This window comes from Eucyclogobius newberryi, unplaced genomic scaffold (genome assembly GCF_026437365.1).
Source record: "Eucyclogobius newberryi isolate DKJ021-1_F unplaced genomic scaffold, fEucNew1.0.hap1 SCAF_166, whole genome shotgun sequence".
Lineage (NCBI taxonomy): Eukaryota > Metazoa > Chordata > Actinopteri > Gobiiformes > Gobiidae > Eucyclogobius > Eucyclogobius newberryi.
Window position 1 is genome coordinate 65,595 of NW_027315797.1, and position 8,327 is coordinate 73,921.

The 8,327-nt window shown below is 47.4% G+C and overlaps 1 protein-coding gene across 1 annotated transcript in view; it reads right to left on the reverse strand.

Annotated features, from left to right (window-relative positions):
• The window catches only part of traf3 (TNF receptor-associated factor 3), a 63,631-nt gene extending 56,166 nt beyond the window's left edge, over positions 1 to 7,465 (reverse strand). The window contains exon 1 of the mRNA XM_072448467.1: positions 7,168 to 7,465. The gene's annotated coding sequence lies outside the window, so the exon portion shown is untranslated. The remainder of the gene's footprint in view (positions 1 to 7,167) is intronic.
• Positions 7,466 to 8,327: the final 862 nt, after the last annotated feature.

Here is an 8,327-nt window from a genome sequence, read left to right on the forward strand (position 1 = left end):
AGTCCTGCTTCACAGCTGCTTTAGTCCTGCTTCACAGCTGCTTTAGTCCTGCTTTAGTCCTGCTTTAGTACTGCTTTAGACCTGCTTTAGTCCTGCTTTAGACCTGCTTTAGTCCTGCTTTAGTCCTGCTTTAGTCCTGCTTCACAGCTGCTTTAGTCCTGCTTTAGTCCTGCTTTAGTCCTGCTTCACAGCTGCTTTAGTCCTGCTTTAGTCCTGCTTTAGAGCTGCTTTAGTCCTGCTTTAGTCCTGCTTTAGAGCTGCTTTAGTCCTGCTTTAGACCTTCTTTAGACCTGCTTTAGTCCTGCTTTAGAGCTGCTTTAGTCCTGCTTTAGTCCTGCTTTAGAGCTGCTTTAGACCTGCTTTAGAGCTAATTTAGACCTGCTTTAGACCTGCTTTAGAGCTGCTTTAGTCCTGCTTTAGTCCTGCTTTAGTCCTGCTTTAGTCCTGCTTTAGTCCTGCTTTAGTCCTGCTTTAGTCCTGCTTTGGAGCTGCTTTAGTCCCGCTTTAGTCCTGCTTTAGACCTGCTTTAGACCTGCTTTAGACCTGCTTTAGTCCTGCTTTAGTCCTGCTTTAGTCCTGCTTTAGAGCCAATTTAGTCCTGCTTTAGAGCTGCTTTAGAGCTGCTTTAGTCCTGCTTTAGTCCTGCTTTAGTCCTGCTTTAGTCCCGCTTTAGACCCGCTTTAGTCCCGCTTTAGAGCTGCTTTAGACCTACTTTAGCCCTGCTTTAGACCTACTTTAGTCCTGCTTTAGAGCTGCTTTAGAGCTGCTTTAGAGCTGCTTTAGTCCTGCTTTAGTCCTGCTTTAGTCCTGCTTTAGTCCTGCTTTAGACCTGCTTTAGTCCTGCTTTAGTCCTGCTTTAGACCTGCTTTAGTCCTGCTTTAGTCCTGCTTTAGTCCTGCTTTAGAGCTGCTTTAGACCTGCTTTAGTCTTTTTTTAGAGCTGCTTTAGTCCTGCTTTAGAGCTGCTTTAGTCCTGCTTTAGAGCTGCTTTAGTCCTGCTTTAGTCCTGCTTTAGAGCTGCTTTAGTCCTGCTTTAGAGCTGCTTTAGTCCTGCTTTAGAGCTGCTTTAGTCCTGCTTTAGTCCTGCTTTAGAGCTGCTTTAGAGCTGCTTTAGAGCTGCTTTAGTCCTGCTTTAGTCCTGCTTTAGTTCTGCTTTAGTCCTGCTTTAGTCCTGCTTTAGAGCTGCTTTAGTCCTGCTTTAGAGCTGTTTTAGACCTGCTTTAGAGCTGTTTTAGACCTGCTTTAGTCCTGCTTTAGACCTGCTTTAGTCCTGCTTTAGACCTCCTTTAGAGCTGTTTTAGACCTGCTTTAGTCCTGCTTTAGAGCTGCTTTAGTCCTGCTTTAGTCCTGCTTTAGAGCTGCTTTAGTCCTGCTTTAGACCTCCTTTAGACCTCCTTTAGAGCTGCTTTAGTCCTGCTTTAGACCTGCTTTAGTCCTGCTTTAGTCCTGCTTTAGTCCTGCTTTAGTCCTGCTTTAGTCCTGCTTTAGAGCTGCTTTAGACCTGCTTTAGAGCTGCTTTAGAGCTGCTTTAGTCCTGCTTTAGTCCTGCTTTAGTCCTGCTTTAGAGCTGCTTTAGAGCTGCTTTAGTCCTGCTTTAGTCCTGCTTTAGAGCTGCTTTAGAGCTGCTTTAGTCCTGCTTTAGTCCTGCTTTAGTCCTGCTTTAGTCCTGCTTTAGTCCTGCTTTAGTCCTGCTTTAGACCTGCTTTAGACCTGCTTTAGTCCTGCTTTAGAGCTGCTTTAGTCCTGCTTTAGTCCTGCTTTAGTCCTGCTTTAGTCCTGCTTTAGTCCTGCTTTAGTCCTGCTTTAGTCTTTTTTTAGAGCTGCTTTAGTCCTGCTTTAGAGCTGCTTTAGTCCTGCTTTAGAGCTGCTTTAGTCCTGCTTTAGTCCTGCTTTAGTCCTGCTTTAGACCTGCTTTAGTCCTGCTTTAGTCCTGCTTTAGACCTGCTTTAGACCTGCTTTAGTCCTGCTTTAGACCTGCTTTAGACCTGCTTTAGACCTGCTTTAGACCTGCTTTAGTCCTGCTTTAGTCCTGCTTTAGACCTGCTTTAGACCTGCTTTAGAGCTGCTTTAGTCCTGCTTTAGTCCTGCTTTAGAGCTGCTTTAGTCCTGCTTTAGTCCTGCTTTAGAGCTGCTTTAGTCCTGCTTTAGAGCTGCTTTAGTCCTGCTTTAGAGCTGCTTTAGTCCTGCTTTAGTCCTGCTTTAGTCCTGCTTTAGTCCTGCTTTAGTCCTGCTTTAGTCCTGCTTTAGTCCTGCTTTAGACCTGCTTTAGTCCTGCTTTAGAGCCGCTTTAGTCCTGCTTTAGAGCCGCTTTAGTCCTGCTTTAGAGCTGATTTAGTCCTGCTTTAGAGCTGATTTAGTCCTGATTTAAAGCTGATTTAGACCTGCTTTAGTCCTGCTTTAGTCCTGCTTTAGTTCTGCTTTAGTCCTGCTTTAGTCCTGCTTTAGAGCTGCTTTAGTCCTGCTTTAGTCCTGCTTTAGTCCTGCTTTAGTCCTGCTTTAGTCCTGCTTTAGTCCTGCTTTAGAGCCGCTTTAGTCCTGCTTTAGACCTGCTTTAGAGCCGCTTTAGTCCTGCTTTAGAGCCGCTTTAGTCCTGCTTTAGAGCCGATTTAGTCCTGCTTTAGAGCTGATTTAGTCCTGATTTAAAGCTGATTTAGACCTGCTTTAGTCCTGCTTTAGTCCTGCTTTAGTCCTGCTTTAGTCCTGCTTTAGTCCTGCTTTAGTCCTGCTTTAGTCCTGCTTTAGTTCTGCTTTAGTCCTGCTTTAGTCCTGCTTTAGTCCTGCTTTAGTCCTGCTTTAGTCCTGCTTTAGTCCTGCTTTAGAGCCGCTTTAGTCCTGCTTTAGACCTGCTTTAGAGCCGCTTTAGTCCTGCTTTAGAGCCGCTTTAGTCCTGCTTTAGAGCTGATTTAGTCCTGATTTAAAGCTGATTTAGACCTGCTTTAGACCTGCTTTAGTCCTGCTTTAGTCCTGCTTTAGTCCTGCTTTAGAGCTGCTTTAGTCCTGCTTTAGAGCTGCTTTAGTCCTGCTTTAGAGCTGCTTTAGTCCTGCTTTAGAGCTGCTTTAGTCCTGCTTTAGAGCTGCTTTAGTCCTGCTTTAAAGCTCCTTTAGTCCTGCTTTAGTCCTGCTTTAGAGCTGCTTTAGTCCTGCTTTAGAGCTGCTTTAGTCCTGCTTTAGTCCTGCTTTAGTCCTGCTTTAGTCCTGCTTTAGTCCTGCTTTAGAGCTGCTTTAAAGCTGCTTTAGTCCTGCTTTAAAGCTGCTTTAGACCTGCTTTAGTCCTGCTTTAGTCCTGCTTTAGTCCTGCTTTAGACCTGCTTTAGAGCTGCTTTAGAGCTGCTTTGGAGCTGCTTTAGTCCTGCTTTAGTCCTGCTTTAGTCCTGCTTTAGTCCTGCTTTAGTCCTGCTTTGGTCCTGCTTTAGAGCTGCTTTAGAGCTGCTTTAGTCCTGCTTTAGAGCTGCTTTAGTCCTGCTTTACAGCTGCTTTAGTCCTGCTTTAGACCTGCTTTAGAGCTGCTTTAGTCCTGCTTTAGAGCTGCTTTAGTCCTGCTTTAGAGCTGCTTTAGTCCTGCTTTAGAGCTGCTTTAGTCCTGCTTTAGTCCTGCTTTAGAGCTGCTTTAGTCCTGCTTTAAAGCTCCTTTAGTCCTGCTTTAGACCTGCTTTAGTCCTGCTTTAGAGCTGCTTTAGAGCTGCTTTAGACCTGCTTTAGTCCTGCTTTAGACCTGCTTTAGTCCCGCTTTAGTCCCGCTTTAGTCCCGCTTTAGTCCCGCTTTAGTCCCGCTTTAGTCCCGCTTTAGACCCGCTTTAGTCCCGCTTTAGTCCCGCTTTAGTCCCGCTTTAGTCCCGCTTTAGTCCCGCTTTAGTCCCGCTTTAGTCCCGCTTTAGACCCGCTTTAGTCCCGCTTTAGTCCCGCTTTAGTCCTGCTTCACAGCTGCTTTAGAGCTGCTTTAGTCCTGCTTTAGTCCTGCTTTAGTCCTGCTTTAGTCCTGCTTTAGACCTGCTTTAGTCCTGCTTTAGACCTGCTTTAGACCTGCTTTAGTCCTGCTTTAGTCCTGCTTTAGAGCTGCTTTAGTCCTGCTTTAGACCTGCTTTAGACCTGCTTTAGTCCTGCTTTAGTCCTGCTTTAGTCCTGCTTTAGAGCTGCTTTAGAGCTGCTTTAGAGCTGCTTTAGAGCTGCTTTAGTCCTGCTTTAGACCTGCTTTAGACCTGCTTTAGACCTGCTTTAGACCTGCTTTAGACCTGCTTTAGACCTGCTTTAGACCTGCTTTAGACCTGCTTTAGACCTGCTTTAGTCCTGCTTTAGAGCTGCTTTAGACCTGCTTTAGACCTGCTTTAGTCCTGCTTTAGTCCTGCTTTAGAGCTGCTTTAGACCTGCTTTAGACCTGCTTTAGAGCTAATTTAGACCTGCTTTAGACCTGCTTTAGTCCTGCTTTAGAGCTGCTTTAGACCTGCTTTAGACCTGCTTTAGAGCTAATTTAGACCTGCTTTAGACCTGCTTTAGACCTGCTTTAGACCTGCTTTAGTCCTGCTTTAGAGCTGCTTTAGACCTGCTTTAGACCTGCTTTAGACCTGCTTTAGTCCTGCTTTAGAGCTAATTTAGACCTGCTTTAGACCTGCTTTAGACCTGCTTTAGACCTGCTTTAGACCTGCTTTAGACCTGCTTTAGACCTGCTTTAGACCTGCTTTAGTCCCGCTTTAGTCCCGCTTTAGTCCCGTTTTGGAGCTGCTTTAGTCCTGCTTTAGTCCTGCTTTAGAGCTGCTTTAGTCCTGCTTTAGTCCTGCTTTAGAGCCGCTTTAGTCCCGCTTTAGTCCCGCTTTAGTCCCGCTTTAGTCCCGCTTTAGTCCCGCTTTAGTCCCGCTTTAGTCCCGCTTTAGAGCTGCTTTAGTCCCGCTTTAGTCCTGCTTTAGTCCTGCTTTAGAGCTGCTTTAGAGCTGCTTTAGTCCTGCTTTAGTCCTGCTTTAGTCCTGCTTTAGAGCTGCTTTAGTCCTGCTTTAGAGCTGCTTTAGTCCTGCTTTACAGCTGCTTTAGTCCTGCTTTACAGCTGCTTTAGTCCTGCTTTACAGCTGCTTTAGAGCTGCTTTAGTCCTGCTTTAGTCCTGCTTTAGTCCTGCTTTAGAGCTGCTTTAGTCCTGCTTTAGAGCTGCTTTAGTCCTGCTTTAGTCCTGCTTTAGAGCTGCTTTAGAGCTGCTTTAGTCCTGCTTTAGTCCTGCTTTATAGCTGCTTTAGTCCTGCTTTAGTCCTGCTTTAGTCCTGCTTTAGTCCTGCTTTAGAGCTGCTTTAGTCCTGCTTTAGAGCTGCTTTAGTCCTGCTTTAGAGCTGCTTTAGAGCTGCTTTAGTCCTGCTTTAGTCCTGCTTTAGAGCTGCTTTAGTCCTGCTTTAGTCCTGCTTTAGTCCTGCTTTAGAGCTGCTTTAGAGCTGCTTTAGAGCTGCTTTAGAGCTGCTTTAGAGCTGCTTTAGAGCTGCTTTAGTCCTGCTTTAGTCCTGCTTTAGTCCTGCTTTAGACCTGCTTTAGACCTGCTTTAGACCTGCTTTAGAGCTGCTTTAGTCCTGCTTTAGTCCTGCTTTAGTCCTGCTTTAGTCCTGCTTTAGTCCTGCTTTAGTCCTGCTTTAGAGCTGCTTTAGAGCTGCTTTAGAGCTGCTTTAGTCCTGCTTTAGTCCTGCTTTAGAGCTGCTTTAGAGCTGCTTTAGTCCTGCTTTAGTCCTGCTTTAGACCTGCTTTAGTCCTGCTTTAGACCTGCTTTAGACCTGCTTTAGTCCTGCTTTAGAGCTGCTTTAGAGCTGCTTTAGTCCTGCTTTAGTCCTGCTTTAGTCCTGCTTTAGTCCTGCTTTAGTCCTGCTTTAGTCCCGCTTTAGTCCCGCTTTAGTCCCGCTTTAGTCCCGCTTTAGAGCTGCTTTAGACCTGCTTTAGAGCTGCTTTAGTGCTGCTTTAGTCCTGCTTTAGTCCTGCTTTAGACCTGCTTTAGTCCTGCTTTAGACCTGCTTTAGACCTGCTTTAGTCCTGCTTTAGACCTGCTTTAGTCCTGCTTTAGACCTGCTTTAGAGCTGCTTTAGAGCTGCTTTAGTCCTGCTTTAGTCCTGCTTTAGAGCTGCTTTAGTCCTGCTTTAGAGCTGCTTTAGTCCTGCTTTAGACCTGCTTTAGACCTGCTTTAGTCCTGCTTTAGTCCTGCTTTAGAGCTGCTTTAGAGCTGCTTTAGAGCTGCTTTAGACCTGCTTTAGTCCTGCTTTAGTCCTGCTTTAGAGCTGCTTTAGTCCTGCTTTAGAGCTGCTTTAGTCCTGCTTTAGTCCTGCTTTAGTCCTGCTTTAGACCTGCTTTAGAGCTGCTTTAGAGCTGCTTTAGTCCTGCTTTAGTCCTGCTTTAGTCCTGCTTTAGTCCTGCTTTAGAGCTGCTTTAGTCCTGCTTTAGTCCTGCTTTAGAGCTGCTTTAGTCCTGCTTTAGTCCTGCTTTAGAGCTGCTTTAGTCCTGCTTTAGAGCTGCTTTAGTCCTGCTTTAGAGCTGCTTTAGTCCTGCTTTAGACCTGCTTTAGAGCTGCTTTAGAGCTGCTTTAGTCCTGCTTTAGTCCTGCTTTAGAACTGCTTTAGAGCTGCTTTAGAGCTGCTTTAGACCTGCTTTAGAGCTGCTTTAGAGCTGCTTTAGTCCTGCTTTAGTCCTGCTTTAGAGCTGCTTTAGTCCTGCTTTAGAGCTGTTTTAGAGCTGCTTTAGTCCTGCTTTAGAGCTGCTTTAGAGCTGCTTTAGTCCTGCTTTAGAGCTGCTTTAGTCCTGCTTTAGTCCTGCTTTAGAGCTGCTTTAGACCTGCTTTAGACCTGCTTTAGTCCTGCTTTAGTCCTGCTTTAGTCCTGCTTTAGTCCTGCTTTAGTCCTGCTTTAGAGCTGGAGTCTCAGGGATTTCCCGGGAGCAGGAGTTTTGGTTTTGTTTTGGACCTTGTGCTCGTTAAGTTGAGATATTTAGAGTGGAAGGTTCTAACCCGGGTTAGAGGCTTTGGCCCGGTTCTGGACTAAACTCCATGAGTTTCTGGCTCTGAACAAATACATTTCAACACACTTTACACAGCGCTAACACTAGCATAGCATTTGTAGTTCTTGACTCTAAGCTAACGCTAGCTGCGGTGAACAGGTTCTGATCTGGTTCTGGTTCTGCTCCAGGTTCTGCTCCGGTTCTATTGGGCCCGGTGGTACTCACATGAACCGGCGGCTCCTCAGCGGCGGCTCCTCAGCGGCGGCTCCCCGGGCTGTGGTCCCGGCTTCAGGGGGACGGACGCCCCGCGACGCTGGAGCTCATGAGAGCGCGGGGTTCAGCGGAGCTCTGCGGGGATAGGGCTGCTCTGGGCGGGCTGCGGGCGGCCAGGGGCTCGGGCTACGGCTCCGGCTCTGGTTCTCTCCGGACTCGGTGCTCGGTGCTGGGGAAGAGCGGAGCCGTGGAAACCCCCTCCGCCGCTTCCGCCCAGGAAATCCCCCCGTGCTCTGCATCACCGCCAGGGGGCGATGCAGAGCACTTTGCATGATGGAGTTATGTGAGAGGGACAGCAGTAGGGGGCGCTACACACACAGAAATATGCTCTATCACGGACTATACATGGGATCATTTTTCTTATTACAGCTATATGCTGACTTTTATGAGAGGGAAATATAATCTGCTTTACAGCCTTTCCCCATTGTGTGGACAAACAAACAAACAAACAAACAAACCCTAACCCATATTTAAAGATCCACATGGTGTTGAAAAGTTTGTTGAAGAAAGTGGAATGGTGGTTATTGATTGTGTTTCTAAAAAACAACGAGATAAACCTGTTTTTGGTTAGATGTTTCCTGCTTTCAGGAGAACCAAAGAATGAAGGTGTCATTAATGGTGAGCAGGTAGATATTGAAGAGGATGAAGAGGATTTTCTGGTTGTTCCTGGGGCGTGGCGCTCGGGCGTGGTGCTCGGGCGTGGCGCTCGGGCGTGGTGCTCGGGCGTGGCGCTCGGGCGTGGTGCTCGGGCGTGGCGCTCGGGCGTGGTGCTCGGGCGTGGCGCTCGGGCATGGTGCTCGGGCGTGGCGCTCGGAGACTCGGTTTGTGGCAGGAAAAAGTACATAATTGTGCATAACCTTTGAGGGAGATTTACCAGAAAAAATATTCCAAGATAATGTTTGTTACAGGGTGAGACCTTTCACCAGAGGCCCCCTGAGGCCCCCAGAAGCCCCCTGAGGCCCCCTGAAGCCCCCTGAGGCCCCCAGAAGCCCCCTGAGGCCCCCTGAAGCCCCCTGAGGCCCCCAGAAGCCCCCTGAAGCCCCCTGAGGCCCCCCCTGAGGTGCTTCTCCTGCCAGGAGTGTGGACATGTAGCAGAAGTGTGTAAAGGAGTG